We start from the raw sequence: 17395 nt of genomic DNA, 5'->3' as shown, positions 1-17395 counted from the left end.
GAATAGTTGCATAGTCAAAAGGCCACAAGACAAATATCACAAACTTAAATTTCATACTTATAAATGAGGGAAGGGACTTTGGGCTCTCATAAATTGGCCAGGTTTATGTATGGTTCCAAGGATGTAAGAAAGCTTGAGAGTTCTTACATTGCCATAAAAAATTATGGTTTGATGAGTTCCCTGTGTATATTTCTTTAGTTGTGTTGATTTGTGTTACCGAACTTTTTCTTCTATTTGATAAATTCCACTGTGTGAATTTTATTGCAGCGCCCATGAGCATCAAGTAGTATTAAAGAAATTTTATAGCTTTGGGAAAGGAAGATGCTAACATTTGAAATTGCTTGGAATAAATAAAGTGATATTTTGATTCTATTAGAGAGATTGCTACTTATTGCGAATAGATTTTGATGACAAAGGCTTAGGCTTGCATAAGAAATCATTGGGAGAGTATTCCTTAGTCAATATAACATGAATAATGCATTAGTTTGTGGATAGCAATTGGAGTGAGAATTTCCAAGAGTATAGGAATAAGTATGACACATAAGAGAATAATTATATAGATCAGATTACACTTGAACATGATGACAATGGTTCGTAGAGATTCTAAGTTCAATGAAGAGAATTCCATGAGATTTTACCTTGAGAGGGAGCTTCAGTTACATGTAGATGAGGAGCTTTCGGCTCCAAAGGAAGAACTTCAGGATGATGTGGAGCAGCCACATGCAGTGGAATAGAGAGTGGAACACCCATCATGGAGATACTTCCAAAGATGGAAGGAAGCACACCAGAGAGGCTGACAGATTGATACATGATGCTATAGAGAATGTGGGATCACCCACATCACAATGCAGGCAGAGGAGGTCATCAGATCGGTACACTGCCAGCTACATGGATCTAATGAGCGAGAGTGTAGAGATTGAGTCATCCTCATCTGAGGAAGCAGCGCAGAAACTAGTATGGGTTGATGCCATGGTAGAGGAGTATGACTCCATTATCAGAAATAATGTTTGGGAAGTGGTCCCAAGAGCAACAAACAAGTCAATGGTGAGTTCCATATGGCTTTACAAGGTGTTATCACCCTATAGTTTAACCTCTAGGTTGGAAAGGTTTACAGAGGTAACCACAGGCCTATTTGGGTTAGAAACTGGTTCTTTCTAACGGAGGGGGCTAACTAACTCGAAACTATCTAAATATAAAAGGCAATGAAATACAATGACATATGATAGAGACTAGGTTTGTATGGAAAATTTGATTGAAATAGTGGTTGAAAACTTGAGGGGGAGGGCCACTGCATGAGACAACTGTTTAGGTCCTAACAAAAGAAATCAGTGCATGCATGTAAATCTATTGCAACAGAGGAAAGGTAGATATTTCTCTAGGCCACAACATCTAAAAAATACATTGAATGAACTCTGAAGAAATAATAGAAACATGACTATAGCCACATGTACAAAGCATTAAAACAACATGAATTATGCATAATAAACTCTGATTAAATATCAGGAAGAAGGTGAGGATGGAGCACTTGACGTATAGTGTATTGCATCATAAATTTAACAATCAAACAACCATCTATCCATAATATTAATAGACAACTTTTGAAGGGAATTTTTTTTTAACAACTGCTTAAAGATGAAAGATAAATAATATAACACATAAGGAGATAACGATAGCTATAACACATACCACAGGAATATCTGAAATAACTAAAGCACACATAACAATGAAAATTAAAAACAATGAAACCACGACACAATAGCCTTATCTCATAAATCGAACCCTTTCTTCATATTTTTGTCTAGTTTAAATACAAAATTACATGATAAAAACTTGTACTAGGTTCAATGTATCCACTCGGTGGATCAAAACTAACATAATAGGAAAAATATGTTTTTAAAACTGAAATAAAATTGAAAGTAAAACTGCAACAACCATGCATTTTATCTAATCTCTTTGACCTTATTGTTCATTTTGATCCAAAATATCACTTAACAAAAATTAGAAAAGTCTAGATTTAACAGAAAAAAAACAAGAAACAACTAATTTCCAGAATTACACAGTGTTTGCGCAGTGGGGTCCAGTATGACGTGGCTATAGGTTGTGATTGTCGAGATGAGCTGAGGAGGATGGTGACATGTTTGTTGAGCTAACATAAGGCCCCACAGGTGTCTTTTTCCACGCATGCATCTTCCATAACTTGTCTAATTAGTCATTGCATAGCAGTGTGCAACAGTTGTGGAGAAGTTAGGTAGAAAAATTCAAATTTCTTGTGTATGCCTATTTTTCCCACTCCAACATACCAAAGTGATTTATAATCCATCACCACTGATTTATACCTCCAGTAAACAATATACTCCACCAAAATGATACCCAACAACATCAAAATATCTCTCAGGTCTCAAAGGGGTCCTTGGCTTCACAAAACTTGTTGCAAAATAGAGTAAATGAGAAAAATTTAAAACTAAGTACACATACTATATCTACCTCCTCCTTTTCTTGCTTTTTGAAGGCTTTCCTTCTTTGCTAGGGGCTACATTGACCTCCTCCACTTACTGGGATTGTTCCTTTGCTAGTAGCTGGTGTGCTTTGGCCCTTTCCCCTGGTTGGGATGGTATCTCTACAGGAAGCTTAGCAGACAATTGTTTGAATTTTTTGCGTTGTCCTTGAGCCTTCATTAATTTATGCTTTACCAGTCTTAGTCTCCTCCTCATGATCATATTTATGGTCTAGTAATGCTTTACCTATCTATGCACAAGGAGGGTTTATTTTAAAACTACTTTAGCCCTTTTAATGGCCTTTAGAGCTTCAAATACTCGATGGTCAGCTTCCTTGATGATTAGGGTGATGTTTTGCTTGCATTTTTCATAATTTCCCTTTCACTGGTCTAGCTCTGCTGACATCTGTCAAGTTCTTCAAAGAGTTTCTAGTACTCCTTCAAATCATCAAAAGGTGGCTTCTCAGTTGATTCAAAGGATTCCTTGACTTGTTCTTTCCAAGTGTCTGCTGCCAATCTTGTCATTGGTTTCCTGTGCAACAATCTATGTTGCTCCATCTCTTCTACATCAATAATTGTTTTCCTCTTTTATTGCTTCTCATCTATTGTATGTTTGAGCTCTTTATTCTCCTTTTTTAAGTGGGAAATCTGAAGCTATGTTTTATCAAGAGTATCTTGTAGCTGCGCTATCTCAACCTCTTTATTCTTCTCCTGAACACCTTGTCCTTCGATCTTCTCTTATGTCTGTACCTATGGTAGCGATATATCTAGAAGTTGTACCACTAGTTCATCCACTTGCACATATGGCTCATCTATTTGTTCTTTTGGCTCATTCACTTGCTCATTAGTTTCCTCCACTATAGCCTTTTCGGGTGTGTCTTCAGGGATCTCAATAGTTGGTGGAGGAGTTGACTCCATGGTTGACTGTTTTTTGTAAGATATAGCCCTTAGCCTCGACCTCAACCTAAGCTGAAATGGTGTTTTTGGCTTCTCTTGTGTTGGCTGATTTTTTCCCTTCCCCTTGGTCTTGACCTTCTTCTCTTTCATTATTTCTTTCAATGTTTTCTCTGCCTTAGGTTCCTTTTCTTGTGCTTGTGGTGCCTCTTGAGCCTCTTGTATTTCTTGTGTCATCTGTGGTTCTCTTTTCTTCTGTGGAGACATCTCTATATATGGCAGGAGGCCCACATTTACTAGAAACTCATCCCATGACAAGCTCCTCTTCTCAATTTCATGTAACACCAACAATTTAATTAGGGAGAAATGGAACAGGCTGGACTGATGTTTGTCTCCCTTTTCTTGCACCCTCTCTACCATTTTCCCCAAACTCTTAAGGAGGTAATAAGGTAAATTTAAACTCCTTCTACCAGTAAAATGCATGAGAAGTCTAATGTGATACTGGTAGAATATGCTAAATCATCCTTCACATGTGTAGTATCATTGGATAAATTTCAGGAGTTGACTATGTTGGTCTATCAAATAAGTTATAGGGAAGGTAGTAGAATATTTGTTCTTATGCTGAGGCTCGAAAGACTCCTTAAAATGTGCAACATCTAGTTGTCTTCCCTTAAACCAATTCTCGCCTTGTAGAGGGATTCTTGTGGCCTGAGAAATAGTCTCTTCAGTCACCACAAATTTAAAACCACCCAGTTTAACCTTTTCATCTTTGAAGCTCTGTGCAAACATATTGGCCAATTGGGCATGATGCCCATGAGTCTAAATCTTCTCACAAAACTGGACACACCCTACCTGTTCAAAAGTTTCTCTCACTGTTGGGTATGAATTGACCATGTCTAAACTCCTGGGTTCAATGCGAACCACGTCCCCTCCACTGGACTTACTTCAGCTGATTGAGCTTTCCATGTGATGGTTTTCAATATGAACACACTGCTTAAAGCACTGTGGCCTACTATCGTGGCAAAGGCATTGTGAAAGGGTGACAACACAGACAAATGTAGGGCTGAGTGGAAACAATGAGGAGTTGAGTGGAAACAATTAGGAGCTATGAAATGTGGCTGAGTATACAATGAAATAAAGACAACAGAAGGCGAAATCACAGGTAGGTGGCTCGATGACAGCTTGATGGCTCTTATGAGCAGCGCAAAGGGTCACTGTGTGCGCGTCGTTGATAAACAAAATGAAATGGTCTCTACCTATCAATGCAAGTGTTGTGTATGCAATAGATATGAGCCCACCCACTTTACACACATTCCAATACATGTGACTCAAATTACTTAACCCTACATAGACAATGCAAACCCTAAATGCTCATTGTGACTTCACACTTCGACTAAGACTGTATACAAGGTTTGCGTAGTGATTATGGAGAAGGAGCAACATGTACCGGGGATACAATTTATTTCTAAATTATGCTTACACAACAACATACAACTAGGATTTTATCTGTCCTAGCTCAAATCACAACAAAGACCAATTTTGGCACAATGTTGACTTTGCAACGAACAGGGGATGGATGCGTAGCAGTTGTGCAGAGGGTGCGTAGCTTCGGGTTGTGAAGCTGTTAGGCAATGGAGCTCCACCAACAAACACCTTAGTTGGACTGTCTTTAAACCTATAGAAACGAACTAAAACCACTTGTATCTCCCCTTGGTCTCTGCGTAATGAATCACTGTGTCGATTTCATCTTAGAAGGGCGTGTTGTTTTGGCGAAATGGACGACGAAAAATAATGCAAATGAATTTGAAAGCGCACCTTGTTTACCATACTCACATGTATAACTTTGGAAAATCATGATTAGTGTTCTCATACACCCATTGTAATGATAGTCAGGGTTATGGGGGTATCATAGGTAGTGGAAAAAAATGATGATTAGGAACTAGGGGCTTAGGTGGGGTAATGATGAGAGGTAGTGTAGTGTAGTGTAGTGGGGAATGGAAGTATAATGTAATTTGATGTGTAGGATGCAATGTAATGTGTAGGTGTATAATGAAATGTGGTGGTATGTAGTAAGATGTTATGGAATAAAGAATATGAAATAGGTAATGAGAAGGGTAAAATGTAAATGAAGCCTGTAATGGGAGTAGTGCAGGGAAACTAGGTCATTAAATTAACAATGGTATAATGATATACCCCTAACTTACTTTGTAGAACCTTAATAATGAAACAACTTGTATTTTTCATAGTTCTAAACAATGAATGACCACACCTAGATCCTTAGAACATCATTACAAATAACTTGATGACCATGATTAACTTTGACTCTGTAATGTCTCGTCTGCAGGGACTTTTCTGAAACACTGATAATGACATTAGACAGTAACTTTTAGGCTATGAACACAACAATCACATAGGCTAAATTGTTACATGAGATCTCAGGACAAATAGACAATTCAAATACATTTAATACCTAAATTCTAGGACCCTAACATTGGCTCCAATGGGAATTGCATCCTCCTAGCGAGGTGCTAAGAACACCGCAGACTAGTAGCCTAACCATTAGGCAAAAGAGTAAAAAATTGAAATTGAAAATCAATTGACTGAATGAAAATGAACTAACTGACTGAAACTTGACTAAATAACTTTAAATTGACTGACTGACTTACATATGGCAAGAAATCGTTGGAACTTACATATGGCAAGAAATCGTTGGAACCTTAGGGCTTTCTCCTCGGGCTTCAATTTTCCAGCGATAACCACCCACACCTATAGTAGTAAAAGTAAATTGATATGTACAATGGATAAGATGTTGGATTAGTTGAGATTCACATGAGAAAATGCTTCATCAGCCTGCCATTGACAGGCCCCCCTCCAAGTAATTCACCGGACAAGTCTTTGAGCAGGTAAGCATTATTTCCGTGGAAAGAAGCAATTTTGTAGGGACCTTTCCACAATTTTTCAAACTTCCGTGCTTTCCTTTCTCCTCTCTCTAGGCATCCCAATTCAAAACCAAATATTGATTCTAAAAATCAACTGCTTTGGTCCTTCTGCCATAGATTTTTTTGATCCGGTCTTGTATCGCCTGGGTATTTCTAAAAACTTCTTCTCTTGTTTGCTATAATTGGATCATTTGGTTGATTCTTCTTTGTATGTCATTTGGTTCCACCTCAGCTTCCTCCAACAATTTCATCACCAGAACTCCTAACGAAGAAGGAAAGACAACATCTAATCCATATACTAACTGAAAAGGGGACATGCATATTGATTTCTTTGTGCTTACCCGGTCAACCCACAGTGAATTCACCAAATTTTTGTGCCAATTTCTCTTGTTTTCTTGCAACATCTTCTTGATTATGTTGACCAGACTTTTATTGGAAGACTCGGCCAAACCATTACCCTAGGGGTAATAGGTTGTAGAGTGACCAAGTGTGATATGATATTTGTGACAGAAATCCACCATCTTCTTAGACTTGAAGGCAACAACGTTGTCTGTGATGATTTTTTGTGGGAAACCAAACCTAGATAGTATGACTGCATCTGTAGCCTGCTGAGTTGGGACTTCTTCAATCCACTTGGTGAAATAATTGATCACTATCAAGATCCACTTATGCTATCCAGACGAGGCAGGGTGAATTTCTCCAATGAAATCAAGTCCCCATTGCTAAAAGGGTGACTCAATTACAATGGGTTTTAGGGGAAGCAGGAGCAATTTCCTTCTTCCTTCAAAAGCTTGACATTCATAACAGCTGGCCACCTTCTTGTATAAATCAACAAATAGTGTTGGCCAATAAATGCAATCGCTCAAGATCTTGTTTGTAGTGGTCTTCCAAAACAAGTGTCCACCACAATCCCCTTTATGAAATTCTTCTATTTTTTTTTGTGCCTCGTCTTCAAGCAACCAATTCAACAACATACCACTGAGGTATTTCTAATATAAAAAATGATTTATGACAAAAAACTTGACAACCTTCAATTTATGGAACCGAGCTTTAGTTTTATTCAAAGCTGGAGGTGCTTGCAAGTGCTGCAACACATACAGGATGTCTGAATACCATGTTGAAACAACAAATCTCTCGGACACTTGCTGAATTGAATGGGAGTCTTCTTCTTCTGACAGGGAAACCCAGAAATTAATCTCAAGTGCATGCAAATTTGACTCTTCCATCATTTTTGCTAGTCCTTTCCCTTTGATTAACTTTGTGGGTTTAATTTCTAGATAATATTCTAATATAGAAGAAATCCACTTGCCTCTCTTTCCTTCCGGATCACTTTGAGTAAGAATGTCTTTAACATCAGAACTTGGTACATAAGCAATAATGTGTGAGTGCATGATATATACCTAGAAGTCCTTCAAGGCTTTTACCAAAGCAAAGGCATGTTTTTCCATAATGTTATATTTGAAGGAAGCATCTCTGAGAGTCCTACTAAAGAAAGCCATCGATTTCTCTTCACCTTGCTAATTTCTTTGCATTAGGACAACAACTATACTGTGCTCTGAAGCAAAGGAAAAAATTATAAAATATTGAGTATAATCTGGGCTGATCGGAACGGGAGCCCGGGATAGGTCTGATTTTAGCTCATTAAAATATTTTCTTGTTTCTTTAGTCCACTTAACCTCGCTGTCTATTTTTAGCATGTCTGTGATTGCTCTTAAAATCTCTGCCAAATTGGGGATGAATCTCCTTAAAAAATTATTCTGCCAATAAATGACTGAATCTCCTTTTTGTTTCTCGGAAGATCCATTTTCTAAATTGCCTTTATTTAGCTAGGATCTATTTTAATGCCCTCCTTAAAAATTATGTGTCTTAATAGTTTACCCTCTTCAAGCCCAAACAAAGGCTTTTTCGGATTCAACGAGATGCCATATTTTCTGCATTTTTCAAAAACTGCCCTTAGGTGTTACAAATGGTCCTCATCTGAATGTGAATACATGGTGATGTCATTGAGATATATCACCAAAAATATGTCCTTCTCATTAGGAAAAGCTATATTCATAGCTCGTTGAAATGTGGTGCCTGCATTCATCAGACCGAAGGGAATTTTGGCATACTTGAAGGTGCCCCATTGTGTGGCAGATGCAATATTATCCTAATCTTATGGATGGAAAAGGATCTGGTTGTATCCTGAAAAAACATCTAGCAACGACATCCTCCTGGAACCCACCACTATTTGTAGATGTAGTCCATTCTTGGAAAAGGATAGTTATCCTTGAGAGACACCTTGTTCAAATTCCTAAAATCAACACAAAATCTAATTTATCCCATCTTCTTTCTAACTAGCACCAAGTTAGATAACGATTTAGAAAATCTGTGAGGTACTATGGTTCCATCATCAAACAAATTTATTACCTCCTTTTCTATTAGAGTCAACAGAATAGGATCGGTCCTTCGTAGCTTTTTCTTGAATGGCATTTGGTCTTCTTTAACTGGGATTGTATGTTGAATGATATTTTGTTATAAAATTTCAGATCTTCTTACCCCCAAGAAAAAACATTAGAGAATTCTTTCATTTGATCGAAATATTTATGTATCATTTCTAGACTTAAAGTTTTGAACAACTTGAACATCTTGGGCTTATATGGTCTCCCGATGTTACATTCTTTGACCCCTGCTTCCATAGGCATCAACTTTGGCCTCTTATCCACATCATTCTGGTCAAAATATTCTTCAAGTGGAATCAACCCTCTCGGAATGACATTATCCTTCAACTGTAACACCTTTAAATCTACCCCATGTTGGTCTAGGTCTTCTTTGATCTGATTTATAAAATTCTCCTTGTCATCTTCTTCCCACTTGCAGTCATTTTCCAACCGCATCTTGGAAAACTCTTCCTTCATTAATAAAAAACTTTCCAGCTGGTTATCATTCTCGAAGACTTGCCAATACTTCACATTATCTGGGACAACGAGCCTATACTTGATTTCAACCTTATATTTTCCTTTAATGCTAGTGGAATTTTCAAAGTCGCAAGCAGATGTAACTAAGGCATCCACAACATCATTCTATTTTCTAGGAATGACACACAATTTATATTCAGAAAATTTTTGCAAACAATGTAGGACAACATTTTAGTAGGCATGCATCTGGGGGTGTTTGGTTTGGTACTCACCTTTGACTCGCTTAATAATTAATTCTAAATCTCCGTAGACTACTATCCTCTTAGCCTCTAACTTTTTCAGGATTTGCAGACCCAAAAGGAGTGCCTCATATTCTGCTACATTATTGGTACAAACAAAATCTAGCTTGTATGAGCATAGTTTAGTCTTTCCAATTTCGGGGCTGATTATTGATACGCCTACACCAAATTTCTCTTTGCTTGCTGCACCATCAAAATGCATGCTCCAAAGGGGTTGATCCTCTTCTTCTTCCCCCACCTTGGCATTCAAACCTTCCATCTTCTCAGCAACTATCTTGCTGTCCTGAAATTCATTTTCCTTATTGTTTGTTTCTCCTTCTCTTTGTTTTCCTGAAATTCATTTTCGTTGTTGTTCAATTCTGTTGTAGAGACAACACTTGTTTTCTCTTCTTCAGGACATCCATCATTAAATAAAACAAAAGATTCTAAGTCTGAGTGAACAACATAAACTGGGTGATTGGTAGGCCTCTCTTTACTGTTGATCATGCATTGTATCAATGGTTCCTGTTACAATATTCTATTTTGGCGACCAAACACCGAAACAGTGATGTAGGACATATCAATTTGTATGGCTCCATGTAGATTTTCTATCCATGACCTTGACAACAACATTCCAAACATGGGAGGTATATCTGCCACTACAACATCCATGACCATGCATTTAGATGGAATTTGGGTCAAGGAGACTAGAAGGTCCTTGATTAGTCCTAAACACTTCACTCTACTAGAATCAAAAGAATACAATTCTTTATATGATCTAGTCACATCCAGCCCAAGTTTTTCCATGATTACTTTCCCCATCAAGTTGTGGGAGGCCCTGGAATCCAACATGGCATTGTGAAGGATTTCATCATGAACATTCAAGCTTACATAAAAAGGAGGTACATCACCATCCTGATATTTTTCATCAACCTTGGGCCCAAAAATGATAGCTGGGTGATCATTTGTCACATTGATAGTATCAAAAGTTTTGTCAATTTTTAAAGCTTTCAAAATCTAAACTCTATACTGATCATTTCTTAGCAACTCACCTAAAGGAATAGAGATATTGAGTTTAGCAAGCTTAGTCTCGAAATTGAAAGGATTTTGTACTTTGCTTGCCTCCTTAGGATTTGGGTCTTTCTTCTCCACATTATCTTTAGAAGAATCATCTTTCCTCTGTAGAATGCTGATTGGTGTGTCTTTTTTTTGAGCACTACTACTTGGTGTATCCTTCTTTTGATTGCTGATTGCTGCATCCTTTTTAGCAGGGTTGTTTCCAACATTTCTCCTCCTCAAATTATATTGTCTTTAGACCTGCATGATATCATTTTGGTAACCCCTTTTATACTCCTCAGATTCGACCATCATAATTTCATCTTGAGACTAAGAGGACAACAATTCCTCTTCCTCTGTCACAATATTTTTGAACTTTTCTTTGTCTTCTTTAGTTAAATAAACAGTCTGTTGTCCATCACCGAAAAAATGGATCTGATCTTTAGGAGATTCTTCATATTCTTCATCTTGGTCTTGGGCATAATTATGTTGGAAAGGGGGTCTCACCTACTGCTGTTCTGGACCCTTTTGATCTCTTTGCTTGATCAGAACTTGTGGTTGCTTCCTAAAATTTGGATTTTAGATCTGTGGGCCTCCTTGAGGTTCTCTAATAGAAGCCATATCAGACAATGTTATCTTTTCCATAATTTTTTCCATGGTTTTGACTAAGGTATCTAGCTTTGCATCGGATGAGGTAGTAGGTTCTTCTTTTATGGTTACTTTCCTTTCCGGTTTCATCTTAGACTTCTTCACAAAAATATTTGCCTCCACACTAACTGTGTTCCTCTACATGTCCTCCAGTGTTGCAGGGTTTCTCTCCCTAAGCTGGTATGCCATTTCCAGGTCAAAACCATCAGGGTAGTGGAGTAAAGCCAATTTGAGAGGGGGATTTATGTCTGTCGGAATGGAGTTGTACACTTTGTTGAACCTGGTTGAAAAGTCCTAGGCTGTTTCACCTAGTTGTCTCTTCAAACTATCATATTCAGCAAGGATCTGCAAAGGGTTCTTTTTCTCACCCCATCTTGCAATAAAAGCATCCTCAAGCTCTTGGTAAGTTGCAAAGGTTGCAGCTCTAATACTTCTAAACCACTTTTTGACCTCTCCTGAGAAACTTTGCGCAAACAATCTCATCTTTACATCCTCATGATCAACCTCTTCAAGGTCCATGAAATCATTCACTTTATCTATATGTTGTTTGGTAGTAATTTCATCGGTGCCATCATACTAAGGGAGTCTTTGGCCATAATTCAGAGGAAAGTCATGTAACTGAGTAGGCAAGTTTAAAGGGGAATATCTAGCATCCATGGTGGATATCTGAGTGGATGATGAGCTGGTTGCAGTAACAATTGTTATAGATGAAGAAGAGGGAAGAACAACAACATGTTGAGTGGAAGCTATGGTAGGTGATGTTACATGAACAACAGGTGTTATGGGTGTTGTATTGACAAGTAAGCTTATATAAACAGTGTAAGAAACTGCAACAGATGGAGGTGCATTGAATGAAGTAGAAACTGTAGGTGCAAAAGGGACTGTGTACTGAGAAATAGTTGCCTTTTTAGCAGTCTGATGCAACTTGTTCACTAAACTCTCAAGCTTCTGAAATTGAAATAATGCATTTTTTTTCAAAAGTATTGGCATCAATCTGCGAAGGTGGGAAATAAGGTCTCAAGAACAATTCATTTATAAAAATTTTAGAAACGAAAGACTCAGATTTTTTCCTAAAAAGAGAGTGTTCAAAGGACAAGTCAAAATCAAGATCTTCAACTCTAATCAAAGTTTCAGTCAGGGAGTTAGATCTTCCAAGGGAACTACTACTCCCTTGACCTTCCTCAAGTGTTCTCCTTCTTCTAAGAAGCTTCTTAGGACTGTCTACGATCTCAGGAGGATTAGGGTCAGGATTTTTCCTGGTATATCTTCTTGAAGCTAGATTTCCTCACACAACCCCACATGCAGTCTACCATGACACAATTTCAAGGTGATTTTCAGCCTATATATTTCTAACAACCTGTCACCTCATAGGGTTAGAATACAATTTTCAACTCTCCTTGGGAAAAAATTGACTTTTGATCCCAAACAATGGCGCCACTATGTTATCACCCTATAATTTAACCTATAGGATGGGAAGGTTTATAGGGGTAACCACATGCCTCTTTGGGTTAGAAACTGGTCCTTTCTAACCTGACGGGGCTCCCTCACTCGAAACTATCTAAATATAAAAGGCAATGAAATATAGTGACATATCACAGAGACCAGGTCTGTATGGATAATTTGATTGAAATAGTGGTTGAAAACATGAGGGGGAGGGCCACTGCATGAGACAACCGTTCAGGTCCTAACACAAGACATCAGTGCATGCATGTAAATCTATTGCAACAAAGGCAAGGTAGATATGTCTCTAGGCTGCAACATATGAAAAATACATTAAATGAACTCTGAAGAAATAATAGAAAACATGACGATACTTAACCACATGTACAGAGCATTAAAACAACATGAATTATGTAACATAAACTCTGATTAAATTTCGAGAAGAAGGTGAGGATGAAGCACTTGACATATAGTGTATTCCATCACAAATTTAACAATCAAACAATTATCTATCCAGAATATTAATAGACAACTTCTGAAGGGAAAAATTGTTTAACAATTGCTTAAAGATGAAAGATAAATAGTATAACACATAAGGAGATAACGATAGCTAGAACGCATACCACAAGAATCTATGAAATAGCTAAAGCACACATAGCACTGAAAATTAAAAACAATGAACCCACAACAAAATAGCCTTCTCTCAGAAATCAAACCCTTTCTTCATATTGTTGTCTAGTTTAAATAAAAAATGACATGATAAAAACCTGTACTAGGTTGAATGTATCCACTTAGTGGATCAAAACTAACATAATAGGAAAAATTCGTTTTTAAAACTAAAATAAAACTGAAAGTAAAACGGCAATAGCCATGTGTTTTTATCTAATCCCTTCAACCTTATCGTGTCTTTTTATCCACAATATCACTTACAAAAAATTAGAAAAGTCCAGATTTAACAAAAAAATCAAGAAGCAACTAATTTCCAAAATTACGTAGTGTTTGCGCAGTGGGGTCCAGTATGACATGGCTATAGGCTGTGACTGTTGAGTTGAGCTTAGGAGGATGGTGACTAGGTTGCTGAGATGGAATAATACCCCACATGTGTCTTTTTCCTCGCATGCATCTTCTAGAACTTGCCTAATCAATCATTGCGTAGCAGTGCACAACAATTGTGTAGCAGTTAGGTAGAAAAATTCAAATTTCCTATGTATGGCTATTTTTCCCGCTCCAACATACCAAAGTGCTTTATAATCCATCGCCTCTAATTTATACCTCCATTAAACAATAGACGCGACCAAAATGACACCCAACATCATCGAAATATCTCTCAGGTCTCAGAGGGTTCCTTGGCTTCACAAAACTGGTTGCAAAATAGAATAAATGAGCAAATTTAAAACTAAGTACACAGACTATATCTACCTCCTCCTTTTCTTGCTTTCTGAAGGCTTTCTTTCTTTTCTAGGGGTTATCTTGACCTCCTCCACTTGCTGGGACTCTTCCTTTGCTAGTAACTAGTGTGCTTTGGTCCTTCCCACTGATTGGGATGGTAACTATGCAGGCAACTTAGCAGACAGTTGTTTGAATTTTTTGAGTTGTCCTTGAGCCTTCATTAATTTATGATTTACCAGTCTCAGTCTCTTCCTCATGATCAGATTCCTGGTGTAGTAATGCTTTACCTGTCTATGCATAGGGAGGGTCCATTTCAAAACTACTTTAGCCCTTTTAATGGCCTTCAGAGCTTCAAACACCCGGTGGTCAACTTCCTTGAGGATCAGGGTGATGTTCTGCTTGTATATTTCATAATTTCCCTTTAACTGGTCTAGTTGTTGCTAACATCCTTCAAGTTCTTCAAAGATTTTCTGGTACTCCTTCTAGTCATCAAAAGGTGGCTTCTCAGTTGACTCAAAGGCTTCCTTGACTTGTTCTTTCCAAGTGGTTGCTTCCAATATTGTCATTGGTTTCCTGTGCAGCACTCTAGGATCCTCCATCTCTTCTACATCAATAACTTGTTTTCCCTTTTCTTACTTCTGAGCTATTGTATGTCTGAGCTCTCTATTCTCATTTTTTAAGTGGGTAATCTAAAGTTGTGCTTTATCAAGAGTATCCTGTAGTTGTGCTAGCTCAGCCTCTTTATCCTTCTCTTGCACACCTTGTCCTTCCATCTGCTCTTCTGTTTGTACCTATGGTAGCTGTACATATGGTAGTTGTACCTCTACTTCATCCACTTGCACATCTGGCTGCACATCTAGCTCATCTATCTATTCATCTAGTTCATTAACTTTCTCATCAGTTTCCTCCACTATATCCTTTTCGGGTGTGTCTTCATGGATCTCAATAGTTGGTGGAGGAGTTGACTTCTCGGTTGACTGTTGTTTGCAAAATCTGTCCCTTGGCCTTGACCTCAACCTAAACTGAAATGGTGTTTTCAGCTTCTCTTGTGTTGGTTGAGTTTTTCCCTTCCCCTTGGTCTTGACGTTCTCCTCTTTCATTGTTTTATGTCCCTCAGGTTCCTTTTCTTGTGCTTGTGGTTCCTCTTAAGCCTCTTGTATTTTTTGTGTCTTATGTGGCTCTCTTGTCTTCTATGGAGACATCTATATATGTGGAAGCATGCTCACATTTACTATAAACTCATCCCATGACAGGCTCCTCTTCTCAATTTCATGTAACACCAACAATTTAATTAGGGAGAAATGGAATAGGTTGGACTAATGTTTGTCCCCCTTTGCTTGCACCCTCTTTTCCATTTTCCCCAAACTCTTAAGGAGGTAATAAGGTAAATTTAAACTCCTTCTACCAGTAAAATGCATGAGAATTCTAATGTGATACTGGTAGACTGTGTTGAATCGACCTTCACATGTGAAGTATCGTTGGATAAATTTAAGGAGTTGACTGTGTTGGTCTAGCAAATAAGTTCTAGGGAAGGTGGTAGCATATTTGTTCTTAAACTGAGGCTTGACAAACTCCTTAAAATGTGCAACATCTAGTTCTCTTCCCTTAAACCAACTCTCACCTTGCAGAGGGATTCTTGTGGCCTGAGAGATAGTCTCTTCAGTCACCACAAATTCAAAATCACCCAGTTTAACCTTTTCATCTTTGAAGCTCTGTGCAAACATATTGGCCAGCTGGGCATGATGCCCATGAGTCTGAATCTTCTCATAATACTCGACACACCCTACCTGTTCAAAATATTCTCTCAGTCATGGGTCTGAATTAACCATGTCTAAACTCCTGGGTTCAATGCGAACCACGTCCCCTCCACTGGACTTACTTCGGCTGGGTGAGCTTGCCATGTGATGGTTTTCAATAACAACACACTGCTCAAAGCACTGTGGCCTACTCTCGTGGCAAAGGCGCTGAGAAAGGGTGACAACACAGAAAAATGTAGGGTAGAGTGGAAACAATGAGGAGCTATGCAATGTGGCTGAGTATATAATGAAAGAAAGACAATAGAATACAACAACACAGGTAGGTGGTTTGATGACAACTTGATGGCTCTTATGAGCAGTGCAAAGGGTTATTGCATGTGTGTAAGATTGTTAGAAAGGAATTTTGATTACATCACATATCAACACATTCCGAGACGATTAAACACATTAACTGATGCATTGGCAAACCATGTATTAGACAGACATTTGCGTAACAGATAAACATCATACAAGAAGATATAGAAAACATAATAAAACCATAGGATAAGCATGTGTATATATAAAATCCTTTTCCAAGCATAGTTTGCATGTGTGTTGTCATGTGTGCTTTTAAGCTTGCATAAAAAATTAAAATATGTGGGTCGTATGTTATGCAACTGATACATTAGATTACATTTGTGTTAGACATTTGCATAGCATATAAAAACATCATCATATGTAAAAGATCCATCCAAAATCGGTATATATATATATATCGTGTGGCGCACCAAGGCGCTCAAAAATAAGTGTATATGTCTAGATAAGGCCGGTGTCCTCAGTACATCTGAGACGCGTGTCTCTCAAAAAACATCAGTGAGAAATAAGACCTAGATGTCTACTGTGGTGGGTTATGCTCTCTGTAGCATACAACTGCCCGTGCCACCCGCCTCAAAAGGCGGTGCATCCTGGGTTCTACCCCCACTGTGTGGATCTGAGATGCTATGGGGACCTCCTCTATCCCCTGGTAATCTGGAACCCCCGCCAGTAAGCCCTCGAGGTTCTGTATCACAGTCTCCGTCGTATTGACTCCTGGAGGAGCCAGGGCCAGGACTCCAGCGCCTTGTGCCTCTCTCCGCGCCTCTGGGGCCAGACCGAGGGGTCTCGTTGGTCCTACATCTGCATGCCATAGCACTCATCGTAAAGACATGTACATGAAAAATTAAAAAACATTACAAAAATTAAAAAAAATTAAAAAGAGATCAAGTGGCTTACCACCATCGTCCCAATGCTCTCCCGCAGGCAGTGGCATGTCTGGATCTCCGCGGAAGTCTATGCCAGCATATGGCCAGTCCTCTACAAAAATAACCTGCCGATCCAGCCACTCTCGGAAATACACTCCCCATGCCACTGGTCGGCCGCCACCTCCTCGTGGCATGACATGGCCCCATCGACTAGCCCTCGTCTCTCGGGGACCTCTGGGTGGATCCACGACCATGTCCTGTAGCTGTAATGTCGGTACCCGCTCCAGCATGAGCGGGAGTAAAATGGACCCATAGGCAAACTGCTTCGACTCACCACGTCGGCAGTTGCTCAGCTGTCTCTTCATGCTGGTTGTTACTGCTGC

Source organism: Pinus tabuliformis, chromosome 6, assembly GCF_031772625.1.
Source record: "Pinus tabuliformis cultivar Carrire ecotype Pingquan chromosome 6, CPIR1, whole genome shotgun sequence".
NCBI lineage: Eukaryota > Viridiplantae > Streptophyta > Pinopsida > Pinales > Pinaceae > Pinus > Pinus tabuliformis.
This window is presented reverse-complemented; position numbering follows the sequence as displayed.